The 12,692-nt window shown below is 46.3% G+C and overlaps 1 protein-coding gene and 1 long non-coding RNA gene across 7 annotated transcripts in view; one reads left to right on the top strand and one right to left on the bottom strand.

The window, feature by feature from the left end:
* Positions 1-6,726, bottom strand: part of LOC140386440 (uncharacterized) — a 46,019-nt gene extending 39,293 nt beyond the window's left edge. The window contains exon 1 of the long non-coding RNA XR_011933618.1: positions 6,677-6,726. This is a non-coding gene — a long non-coding RNA (uncharacterized lncRNA). The remainder of the gene's footprint in view (positions 1-6,676) is intronic.
* zfand6 (zinc finger, AN1-type domain 6) overlaps positions 6,386-12,692 on the top strand; it is a 90,046-nt gene continuing 83,739 nt past the window's right edge. Inside the window, exons 1-2 of one of the 6 annotated variants that reach the window (XM_072468782.1) lie at positions 6,386-6,532; positions 10,228-10,318. The gene's annotated coding sequence lies outside the window, so the exon portion shown is untranslated. Of the gene's footprint in view, positions 6,533-7,003; positions 7,292-10,227; positions 10,441-12,692 lie in introns of those variants that run through there. The other 5 variants (XM_072468779.1, XM_072468783.1, XM_072468778.1 and 2 more) reach the window with 5 other exon arrangements.

Genomic DNA, 12,692 nt, shown 5'->3' with positions numbered 1-12,692 from the left:
AGGTCAGAATACGTAAAGGATGGGTGGGGCAGGTGTTTCATTCGGGTTTAGATGCGAAGAATAGGGGGGTGGCTATCTTAGTGGGGAAACGGGTACTGTTTGAGGCAATGACCATAGTGGCGGATAGTGGGGGTAGATATGTGATGGTGAGTGGCAGATTGCAAGGGGAGGCGGTGGTTCTGGTGAACGTATACGCCCCGAACTGGGATGATGCAAATTTTATGAGGCGTATGTTGGGACGTTACCCGGACCTGGAGGCGGGAAAGTTGGTAATGGGGGGAGACTTCAATACGGTGCTTGATCCAGGGCTGGAACGGTCGAGGTCCAGGACCGGGAGGAGGCCGGCAGCGGCCAGGTTGCTCAAGGACTTCATGGAGCAGATGGGAGGGGTAGACCCCTGGAGATTTAGTAGGCCTAGGAGTAAGGAGTTCTCATTTTTCTCCCATGTTCACAAAGTATACTCACGGATAGACTTTTTTATCTTGGGAAGGGCACTGATTCCGAAGGTGACAGGGATGGAGTATACGGCCATAGCCATTTCGGACCACGCTCCACATTGGGTAGACCTGGAGGTAGGAGAGGAAAAAGAACAGCACTCACTCTGGAGAATGGATATGGGCTTATTGGCGGATGAAGGGGTATGTTTAAGGGTGAGGGGGTGTATCGAAAGGTACTTGGAGCTTAATGACAATGGAGAGGTTCAGGTGGGAGTGGTCTGGGAGGCGTTGAAGGCGGTGGTCAGAGGGGAACTGATATCCATAAGGGCACATAAAGGGAAGCAAGAGGGTAAAGAAAGGGAGCGACTGTTGAAAGAACTTTTGAGGGTGGACAGGCAATATGCGGGGGCACCGGAGGAGGGAATGTACAGGGAAAGACAAAGGCTACATGTGGAATTTGACTTGCTGACCACGGGTAAGGCAGAGGCACAGTGGAGGAGGGCACAGGGTGTACAGTATGAGTATGGAGAGAAGGCGAGTCGGCTACTGGCCCACCAATTGAGGAAGAGGGGAGCAGCGAGGGAGATAGGTGGGGTGAGAGATGAGGAGGGAGAGATGGAACGGGGAGCAGAGAGAGTGAACGGGGTGTTCAAGGCATTCTATGAGAGGTTATATAAGGCTCAGCCCCCGGAAGGGAAGGAGGGAATGATGTGTTTCTTGGATCAGCTGGAATTCCCGAAGGTGGAGGAGCAGGAGAGGGCGGGACTGGGAGCACAGATTGAGATGGAGGAGGTGGTAAAAGGGATTGGGAGCATGCAGGCGGAGAAGGCCCCGGGACTGGACGGATTCCCGGTGGAATTTTATAGGAAATATATGGACCTACTGGCCCCGCTTTTGACGAGAACCTTTAATGAGGCCAGGGAAAGGGGGCAGTTGCCCCCGACTATGTCGGAGGCGACGATATCGCTCCTTTTGAAGAAGGAAAAAGACCCGCTGCAGTGTGGGTCCTACAGGCCCATTTCCCTTTTAAATGTAGATGCTAAGCTCCTGGCCAAGGTGATGGCGACGAGGATGGAGGACTGTGTCCCGGGGGTGGTCCACGAGGGTCAAACTGGGTTCGTTAAGGGGAGACAGCTGAACACGAACATACGAAGGTTGCTAGGGGTGATGATGATGCACCCACCAGAGGGGGAGGCGGAGATAGTGGTGGCGATGGACGCCGAGAAGGCATTCGACAGAGTGGAGTGGGATTATCTGTGGGAGGTGCTGAGGAGATTTGGTTTTGGAGAAGGGTTTATTGGATGGGTACAGCTGCTGTATAGGGCCCCGGTGGCGAGTGTGGTCACGAACAGGCAGAGGTCTGACTACTTCCGTCTTCATAGAGGGACGAGGCAGGGGTGTCCCCTGTCTCCGTTACTGTTTGCATTGGCGATTGAGCCCCTGGCCATAGCACTGAGGGGCTCCAGGAAGTGGAGGGGAGTACTCAGGGGAGGAGAAGAACACCGGGTATCTTTGTATGCAGATGATTTATTGCTGTATGTTGCGGACCCAGTGGAGGGGATGCATGAGATAATGCAGACACTCAGGGAGTTTGGGGAATTTTCGGGGTACAAATTGAATATGGGGAAGAGTGAGTTGTTTGTGGTGCATCCGGGGGAGCAGAGCAGGGGAATAGATGATTTACCGCTGAGGAAGGTAACAAGAGATTTCAGGTACTTAGGGATTCAGATAGCCAGGAGTTGGGGGAACCTTACATAGGCTTAATTTAACAAGACTGGTGGAACAGATGGAGGAGGATTTTAAGAGATGGGACATGGTGCCCCTGTCATTGGTGGGTAGGGTGCAGGCGGTCAAAATGGTAGTCCTCCCGAGATTCCTTTTTGTGTTTCAGTGCCTTCCGGTGATGGTCACGAAGGCTTTTTTTAAGAAAATTGAGAAAAGTGTCATGAGTTTTGTGTGGGCCGCGAAGACCCCGAGAGTGAGGAGGGGGTTCTTGCAGCATAGCAGGGATAGGGGGGGGGCTGGCACTACCGAGCCTAAGTGAATACTATTGGGCCGCCAATATCTCAATGATGTGTAAGTGGATGGGAGAAGGGGAGGGAGTGGCGTGGAAGAGATTGTAGATGGCGTCCTGCAAAGGAACCAGCCTACAAGCACTGGTGACGGCGCCGTTGCCGTTCTCCCCAAAGAAATACACCACAAGTCCAGTGGTGGTGGCAACGCTAAAAATTTGGGGGCAGTGGAGACGACATAGGGGAAGGACGGGAGCCTCGGTGCGGTCCCCGATAAGAAATAATCATAGGTTTGTCCCGGGGAGAATAGATGGTGGATTTGGAGCATGGCAGAGAGCTGGGGTTGTGCAACTGAGAGATCTGTTCGTAGACGGGACGTTTGCGAGTCTGGGAGCACTGACGGAGAAATATGGGTTGCCCCAAGGGAATGCATTTCGGTACATGCAACTGAGGGCTTTTGCGAGGCAACAGGTGAGGGAATTCCCGCAGCTCCCGACGCAGGAGATTCAAGATAGAGTGATCTCAGGGACATGGGTGGGGGATGGTAGGGTGTCGGATATATACAGGGAAATGAGGGACGAGGGGGAGATCATGGTGGATGAGCTGAAGGGGAAATGGGAAGAAGAGCTGGGGGAAGAGATTGAGGAGGGGCTGTGGGCTGATGCCCTACGTAGGGTAAACTCGTCGTCCTCATGCGTCAGGCTACGCCTGATACAATTCAAGGTTTTGCACAGGGCGCATATGACCGGAGCAAGGCTCAGTAAATTTTTCGGGGTAGAGGATAGGTGTGGGAGATGCTCGAGAAGCCCAGCAAACCACACCCACATGTTTTGGTCATGCTCGTCACTGCAGGGGTTCTGGGTGGGGGTGGCAAAGGTGCTTTTGAAGGTGGTGGGGGTCCGGGTCGAGCCAGGCTGGGGGTTGGCTATATTCGGGGTTGCAGAAGAGCCGGGAGTGCAGGAGGCGAAAGAGGCCGATGTCTTGGCCTTTGCGTCCCTAGTAGCCCGACGAAGGATATTGCTTATGTGGAAGGAAGCCAAACCCCCGGGCGTGGAGACCTGGATAAATGACATGGCAGGGTTTATAAAACTAGAACGGATAAAGTTCGCACTAAGGGGTTCGGCTCAAGGGTTCGCCAGGCGGTGGCAACCGTTCATTGACTACCTCGCAGAACGATAAAGGAAATGGGAAGGTAACAGCAGCAACCCAGGGGGGAGGGGGGAGGGCTCGGGTGGGTCCTCGGGGGTGTTTTTGTATAGATATTTGGACTAGGTTATGTATATTGGATTGTTTGATTTTATTTTTGGAGAGTTATTATTTTTGTTATGGCAGTTGCCATTTAGTTAGTTTATATATTATTTATTTATTTGTTAAAACGGCCAGTTATTTATATTGTTTTATTGTTGTAAAAAGGAAAACCTTTGTATTGTTTTGTTTGGCCGAAAAATTTGAATAAAATATATATATTTTAAAAAAGATTGGCAAGTGGCAAATGAGAGAGAAAACAGGAAACTACAGACCTGTTAACCTTACATCAATGGTAAGGAAAATGCCGGAATCGAAAATAAAGGATGTGGTAAACAGACACTTGGATAATCAGGATCTGATTGGGCATAGTCAGCATGGATTTACAAATGGGAAATCATGTTTAATGAACTTGTTGGTGTTTTTGAGAATGTTACTAACAAAATTGACAAAGGAAAGCCGATGGATATAGTATATTTGGATTTTCAGAATGTTTTTGATAAAGTATCACACAGGAGGTTGATTAGCAAAATAAAAGCACTTGGAATAGAAGGCATTATGCTGGTATGCATTAAGGATTGGCTAACAGGCAGGAAAACAGAGAGTAGGAATAAATGGGTCATTCTCATGTTGGCAGGCTGTGGCTAGTGGGGTATTGCAAGGATCAGTACTTGGGCTGTTCACTATATCAATGATTTGGATGTAGGGAGCAAATGTAATATTTCCAAGTTCATAGATGATACAAAGCTATGCGGAAATGTGTGTTGTGAGGAAGATGTAAAGGGGCTACAGAAGGATTTGTGCAGACTCAGTAAGTGGGTAAGAAGGAACAGATGTGCAGAGTATTTCCAAAATGGTAAGAATTCGAAAGTGTAAATGTACAAAGGGACTTGGGTGTCCTTGCCCATAAATCACTGAATGCCAACATGCAGGTGCAGCATGCTATTAGGAAAGCTAATGGAATGTTAGCCTTCAGAGTCATAGAGTTTTACAGCACTGAAAGAGGTCCTTTAGCCCATCGTGTCTGTGCCGGCCATCAAACACCTTTCCATTCTAACTCCATTTTCCAGCACTTGGTCCATAGCCTTGTACGCAAGAGGATTTGAGTACGGTGTAGTGAAGACTTGTTTCAATATAGAAGCTTAGTTGGATTGCACCTGCAGTACTGTGTGCAGTTTTGGTCCCCTTACCTCAGAAAGAGTATCATTGCCATAGAGGCAGTTCGACGAAGTTCACCAGACTTGTTCCGAGGCATGTTACTACAGCAACTTGGACTCCCTGAGTGAACTGTACATTATCACCACACTTAAAATTGTTTCTTTAAATGTAAGAAACTTGGAGGGAAGGTCTTTTCATGGTCACATTTACAATTGATCTCACTGGACTGTATCGTCGGTCACTAAGGGCATTCATATATACGTACAGAATTCAGTTCAGAAACAGGCCATTCAGGCCAACTTGTCTATTTAAAATAAGTAGTCACCATAGTCCCAGATGACCGTAGGCTGCTTTCCCCTTCGAGGGGGAGAGCTGACTGGTGGTGATTTAACCTGAGGATCACCACACCTCAGGCGAGGAACAAGGTTGAGAAGGCGGGCATTGATGAATGGCCTCAACTGGTACGGGAATTGAACTCGTGCTGTTGGCTTCACTCTGCATCACGAAACAGCTGTCCAGTGAACTAAGCTAAACGTGTCTATTAATACTCCACATGAGTCCCCTCCATTCCATTGACCTCATCTCAGCCTTTCAACAATTGTTTATTGCTTTTGATCTCATATACTGATGTGGTTTCCTTTAGAAAACATCAAAGATGTTTGTTTCCACCATTTCCTGTGATAGGAAAATCTGAAACAGTCCCTTAGTTTCCTATTATATTATTAGTAAACATCTAGTATTTCTGGATGTAGTTTTGGATTGCCCCACAAGTAGCAAAAATGCTTATCGCTTCTGAACAAAGCAGAAAAATTCAATTTCATCACAATGCTGTATATTTTAATTGAGAGAATAGAATATTACATTCCTGTGAGCTCTGACCAGCCATAGAATATTTAGGGATGGCAACAATGATTAAAAGCATTCCTGGAGGTTTAATTATATGCCCCCATGTTCCAGCCACTGGTCGGCCAACACATCCATCCTTATGACACACTGCCTTCCTTCACCCTTGAGAAAGCAAAAAGACTCCTTCCTCAATTGAATGATGCTTCACTGACAGGTGTTTCTTCCCATTTACAATATTTTTATATTTTAATGTTAAAAAATAAAAACTATCTTTTTCTCCAGGATTGCACACCGCACTGTCCATGGAGATTGATCTTCAATTCCTGGAGACACCAGGCCAACCTGGAGGGTTGGGACAGACACACAAATCACAGAATTATTACAGGCAGAGGCCATTCAGCCCATCGTTTTTTCACTGGCTCTTCAAACAAGCATCTGGGCTCAGTGCCATTCCCTTGCCTTTTCCTTGTCCCAATGCAGATCGTTCCTATTCAAGTAATCATCTAATGCTCTCTTAAATGCCTCGATTGAACCTGCCTCCACACTTATCCTTTCATGTGTTTGCATGGCAGCCTTGCACTGACAGGGGTCAACACCCCCATCACACACACACACTTTGATTGACAGGGGCAAAGATTCCACGTGCCGGCGGTGACGTAGCGCCTGCCCCCGGCAGCCAATGAGAGGGACCGCTGCCGTGTGTGACGTCAGGGGTAGGCTGAGCGGGGCCGCTTTGTCCCGGTAAACAGGGCCGGGAGCGCGAGCGGGCCGGCGGACACAGGCCGCTCACTCTTCCCTCCCCATTTCTTTTTTTCCGTTATTTTAATTTCAGAGGTAGGTCACTGCCGCCGCGGGATTTAAGGCGGGTTCTTCCCACCCACCCCGAGTCTGTATAAGTAATGTGGAGGTGGAGCGGTGGTGGCTGGAGGGATTTGATTCTGCTTCCTCCTACCTGCTCGTTATGTTTATTTTAATTACCGTTCGGGGTCCCTGTCACTCAGGCCTCGCACCCTCCTCTTCACCCCAACTTGACAGGGCGTGCCAACATGGGAGGGCGGGGCCCACTCTGATCTGATTGACATCGTTACCGGCCAATAGGGAGCTTGCTAAGATCTGATTGACATCGCTGTCGGTCAATAACAGGCGGCTGCCTTCCGTTGGATGGCCGACGATAACAGCGTCACGGGAATGCTGTGACCAATCAACGTGGTGAGGTCAGGGGCATGGGGCGGGATTTCCAGTTGACAGGTCAGGGGCTGTGGGTGGGGAGGGTCCAGGCTCTAACGGAACAAAGCCCCGGGGGATTTATTTTTCCAGTCAGACGGAGCGGGGTTTACCCTCGGGGATATCCGGCCCATTCCGCCCATGATATGCGAGCCTTTGCAATGTGATCTGGGGAAACCCGCTTGGGGCGGGCGTTGCCATGGTGAGCGCGTGCGTGCGTCGGTGGGTGGGACTAAAGCCCCCGCCCCCCGGAAGCTGCGGCTGGAGATGATGTCATGCAGAACACCTAAAGTACAAGCGCTGAGCTTTGCCATTAGTACATTGTGACTAAAGATATTCGGATGTTTTTTTAAATAAAGGATAAAGCAGGTACAGTGGCTTTACTTTCAAAAATACTAAAGATAGTATATGACCCTAGCTGCATTTAAGCAATGACTTACTGTAAGAAGAACAAGTTGGCTTTGTACATACAATTTGACTCCTGTGTTATGTCGTTCAAGAGTCTAATTTCTGTAATCAGCTGATGTAGTTATTTTTTCTAAAATGACCCTAGATTTGCCATTAATTTGGTTCTCTGCATTAGTTTTAAATGTCTCTTCCTGTATGTTATGATTATTTAATTACCTTTCCTTACCGCCAAGCCATAAAAAGCTACTTTTTCACTTGCAAAGCATAATAGTGATGGAAAGACTGGAAGTGTGGTGTAGAGCCATTAAAGGGCAGTAATAATCAAACCAGATGGATTGCCTAAGGTTCAGACATGACACAGGCACGGGCGCGGCCTAGTCAACCCTACAAAGTTCTCATTATTAACATTTGGGAAAAGTTGTGCCAGAATTGGGAAAGTTGTTCCACAAACTGATCAAACCACAGCCCAGTGTAGTCATACTGAATCATACCTTGCAGCCTATGTCCCAGACTATCCTCTGCCATTCCTGGATATGTCCAGTAGCACAGTGGAATCCAGTCATGTGTGAGTGGTGTTGGGAGTCCTCAACATTGGCATTGGTCCCAAATGATATCTCAAGGTCAAATGTGGGCAAGGAAACCTAGAATATAAACAAACTGCTTAAGTCATATAGCATATGTGGATTTGGAAAAAAATGGTAATGTATCAAGCGGGTGATATTTTGTTAGAACTGGAAGAAATTAGAGGTGTAACAAGTTTTGAGAAGGAAAAGGGGATAGGAAGAGAAATCAATAGGAATACTTGTGTGGAAGGGAGGAATAATGAATAGCAAAATCATTACCAGCATTTGCTGTCTGAACTAAAGGGAACATTGGTACTGATGTGAAATTGTTGAACTTGATGTCAAGTTTCTAAAGTTGTTGTAAAGTGTCTAATAACCGAAAGATGCGGTACTGTTCCTTGCGCTTCATTACGGCAGAGTAGGAAGCCAGGGTCAAAGTAGGAGTTGAGCAGAGAATTAAAACGGTAAGCACTGAAACATAGAAAATAGGATCAGGATAAGGCCATTTGGTGCATAGAGCATGATGTGCCATTCAATATGATCACAGCTGATCCTCTATCTCCCCATACCCGAGCCTAGAAAACTTATCTATTTATTTCTTTAATATATTCAGTGACTTGGCAGTTTTCCACCCTTTGACTGAAGACCGATCTCCTCATCTCAGTCCTAAATGGCCTGCCCTGTATCCTGAGATTGTAAGCCCTTGTTCTAAACCCCCAGCCAAGGGGAACATCATCCCTGCATCAAGTCTGTCCAGCCCCGTCTGAAATGAGATCCCCTCTCATTCTTTTAAATTCCAGTGAATACAGGCTCAGTCGACCCAACCTGTCCTCGTGTGACAATCCTGCCATCCCAGGAATTAGTATGGTGAGCCTTCGCTGCACTCCCTCTATGGCAACTATATCAATCAATAGCTTAGTCAAGCTTGTGCTCTGATCGTAGATAATCAGCGAAGCAATCACTGAATCTACCTTCCCAGTGTAGAAAAGACTGCATGAAATCCCTGGAAGGAGTGTTTGAGGTTCTGGAGGATGAGCAGGAGATGGAAGGGGATCTGTGTTCACCTGAGTCGGAGCCATGAGAAGAAAAGTGGGTATTGGAGTGATGGAACAGTGAGCAGAGTACCACAGGCAGCAGTGCCTTCGGAATACTGAAAAGGGTGCGGAAATATGTGGCATTTTGCTGGAAGTGGCTGGCCCATTGAATGTGGTGACTGGTGACGTAGTGGTGATGTCACTGCACTTGTCCGTATCACTCGTAATCCAGAGGACCAGGCTAATGCTGTCAGTACATGGGTTCAAATCCCACTAAAGTGGCTGAGGAAAATCAAAACAAAATTCAATTAATAAAATCTGAAATTGAAAGCTAACCCCAGCAATGATTACCATGAAACTATTAGATTGTTGTAAAAACCCATCTGATTCACTTCTGTCCTTTAGAGATTTGCCATCCTTACCTGGTCTGGCCTACATAGAACTCCAGACCCACAGCAATGTGGTTGACTCTTAACTGTCCTCTGAAATGGCCTAGTAAGCTACTCCATTCATGAACAACAGATGTTGATCGTGTCAGTGATGCCCATATCCCATGAAAGGATAAAGAAAATAATGATAGGGGAGAAGGTGAGTGAGGGGAAAGGTAGAGAGCCAAAGTTTGGGGGAAAAGATCAGTTAAGGTCAAGGGCCATATGTACTCTGGAGGGGCATACTTATTGAGGAAAAAGGAAGACATTTCAAAAACACTGATGCGGTAGGTCAGAACAAACTTGGCGGAGAAACTGGAAGAATAGAGCATTGGGAAAGTGTTACGGATGTAGTCAGGCGAGACGAGATCAAGGAAGAAAAATTAGTCACGATAGGAAGAAATCAATTCTCTAGGTTTACCATGGCAGCAGAATAGAATGTAATTCCTGGAATGCATACACAATGGTTTTCTAGAACAATCTGCTGAGGAACCAACTAGAGAACAGGCTATTTTAGATACAGATCGTACAATGAGAAAGGACTAAGTAATAGGAATGCATACTTAATGGTTTTCCAGAACAATCTGCTGAGGAACCAACTCGAGAACAGGCTAATTTAGATATAGTATCAATGAGAAAGGACTAAGTAATAATCTCGTAAAGGAGCGTTTAGGGAAGAGTGACTATAATATGATAGAATTTTGCATGAAGTTTGAAAGTGATGTTCAATCTGAAACTAGGGCCTTTAAACAAAGGAAACAGTTAAGGTATGAAGGACACAATCGGGGAACCATAATTCAAGGTATGACAGTAAATAGGCAATCGCTAGCACTTAAAGAATTAATACATGGTTTCCAACAAATTCTTTTAAGGTACAAAACGCCAGTCGGAAAAGCGATCCAACCATGGCTAACAAGAGAAGTCAAGGATTCTATCAGATCAAAGGAAGAGCCATATAAAGTAGTAAGCAAGAAGATTGGCAACATTTTAAATTTCAACAAAAGAGAATTGCGAAAATAGGATATGACATTAAACTGGCGAGGAACATAAAGACTATAAAAGCTAGAAGTATGTAAAAAGAAAAAGTAAGTAAAGACAAACGTGGGCTCATTTCAGGCTGAGAATGGAGAATAAAGAATGGCAGGGAAACTCAACAACTACTTTGTTTACTCGGTCTTCACGGAGGAAGATACAAAAAAGTTCCTTGGAAATATTAGGGTGCCAAGGGACTAGTGAGATTGAGGATCTGAAAGAAATTAGTATTAAAAAAGAGTGCTGGAGAAATGAATGGGGCTGAAAATTGATAAATCCCTTGGACCTGATATTTTACATCCCAGGAGTTGGCTGTAGATGCATGGGTGGTCATCTTTCAAAATTCAATAGATTCTGGAATGGTGCTGGCGGATTGGAAGGTAGCAAATGTGTCTCCATTATTTTAGAAAGGTGGGAGAGAGAAAACGGGGAACTACAGACGTATTCGCCTGACATTGGTAGTAAAAATGCTAGAATCTATTCTAAAGGATATAAAGGAAATAACTGGGTATTTAGAAAATAAAGGTGAGATTGGGCATGAATTTGTGAAGGGGAAATCATGTTTGACAAGTCTGTTGTGTTTTTTGAGATTGTAACTAGCAGAATAAATAAGGGAGAGCCAGTGGGTGTGGTGTATTTGGATTTTCAGAAGGCTTTTGATAAGTTCCTACACAGGAGGTTAGTAAACAAAATTGGAGCGCATGGGGACTAAGTGAGTGGACTAGAACGTGGCAGATGGAATATATTGTGCTACTTAAAATGATGAGATATTGGGAAATGATGATGTCCAAAGAGACTTGGGTGTCCTTGTTCATAAGTCACTGAAAGCCCACATGCACATGCAACAAGCAATTAGATAGGCAAATGGTACATTCACCTTTATTGCAAGAGGATTCACGTGCAGGAATAAGGAAGTGTTGCTACGGTTGTACAGAGCCTTGGCGAGACCACACCTGGAATATTATGTGCAGTTTTGATCTTGCCTAAGAAAGGATATGCTGGGCATAAAGGGAATGCAACAAAGGCTCATCAACTAATCCTGGGGATGGTGGGATTGACCTGTGAGGAGAGAGATAGACGAGACTGAGCCTGTGTTCTGTAGAGTGTTGATGACACCGTGGAGGAGGTGTCATTGTTTATTCTTACTGATTGTGGTCTCTGGGTCAGAAATCAAAAAATGGCTGAGTGTACTAGATACAGCAAACCCCAACAACCCCGCAGCTGCCATGTTGTCTTGGGAGATACACAGCTCATTTTGTGCTTTTCAGTTCCTAGAACTAGAAAGTGACAATCTGGTCATCAGTGGGGTAGGAATATGTAACTGGTAATCCCCTGGCTGACTGTTCTGTTGTGTTGTAAAATAAAAATGTTGTAAATATTGTTGCAGTAGCAGTGACAAGCCTTTATCGCGTTCGTTTACATTGTAAAATGCCCCAAGGTACTTCACAGCAGCATTATCAAAGAAAATTTGACATTGAGCCATTTGAGAGGTTAGGACATGTGGCTGGTTTTAAAGAGTAATTTAGATCGTAGAGTGTTTTGGGAGGGAATTCCAGATAATCAGGCAGTTGAAAGCACTGCCACCAATGGTGACACAAATTAGCGATGTGTAAGAGACCAGAATTTGAACTGGTCTGATGTCTAGCACCCCTTCTGCCACCAGCCCCTCCAGCATCTTCGAGACGTACCTCGTGGCACTCACACCTTCCACTCCTTCAGGCAGGCCCACTATTCGCAGGTTCTGCCTTCTCGAGGTATTCTCCTGCTCCTCAACCTTTGCCCTCAGCGTTTTACAAAGGTCTCCTGGGAGCCCCACCTCTGCCTCCAGAGCCACCACACGATCGCTGTGATCCGAGATCACTCCTTCAATCTCCCGAATCTGTGACCCCTGCACCTCCAAACACCTCTCCATCCGCTCCAAAGTACTCTTCAGGGGTGCCACAGCTTCTGCAATGGCCTTTGCATGATCCTCATGCATTTCTTTCCTCTGTTTATGGAATTCCTCCTTGATAAAAGTCATCAGTTCCTGTATCTGGGGCCTTACAGCTTGCCCTCCCCCACCTGCATGCTGGAAGAGACTGTCTGTGAAGGACAAGACTGTTTCAACTTTCCAGCCAAACCTCTCACTGTTTTCTGCTGGGTCCGGTGATCAGAAGACATACCATTCCAGGGGTAAACTACTCCTCCAACATTCACCTATGCCTTTTCATCAAAATTCCACCCAGATCTGGGTAAAAAGAGCCCTTTTCTGTGACTTTGAACAGGAACAGCCCTTTATGTGACCAATCACTCCATGGTCACAAGC

This window comes from Scyliorhinus torazame, chromosome 12 (assembly GCF_047496885.1).
Source record: "Scyliorhinus torazame isolate Kashiwa2021f chromosome 12, sScyTor2.1, whole genome shotgun sequence".
NCBI lineage: Eukaryota > Metazoa > Chordata > Chondrichthyes > Carcharhiniformes > Scyliorhinidae > Scyliorhinus > Scyliorhinus torazame.
Note: the sequence above shows the minus strand (reverse complement) of the source record. Positions and strands in the feature narration are given on the sequence as shown.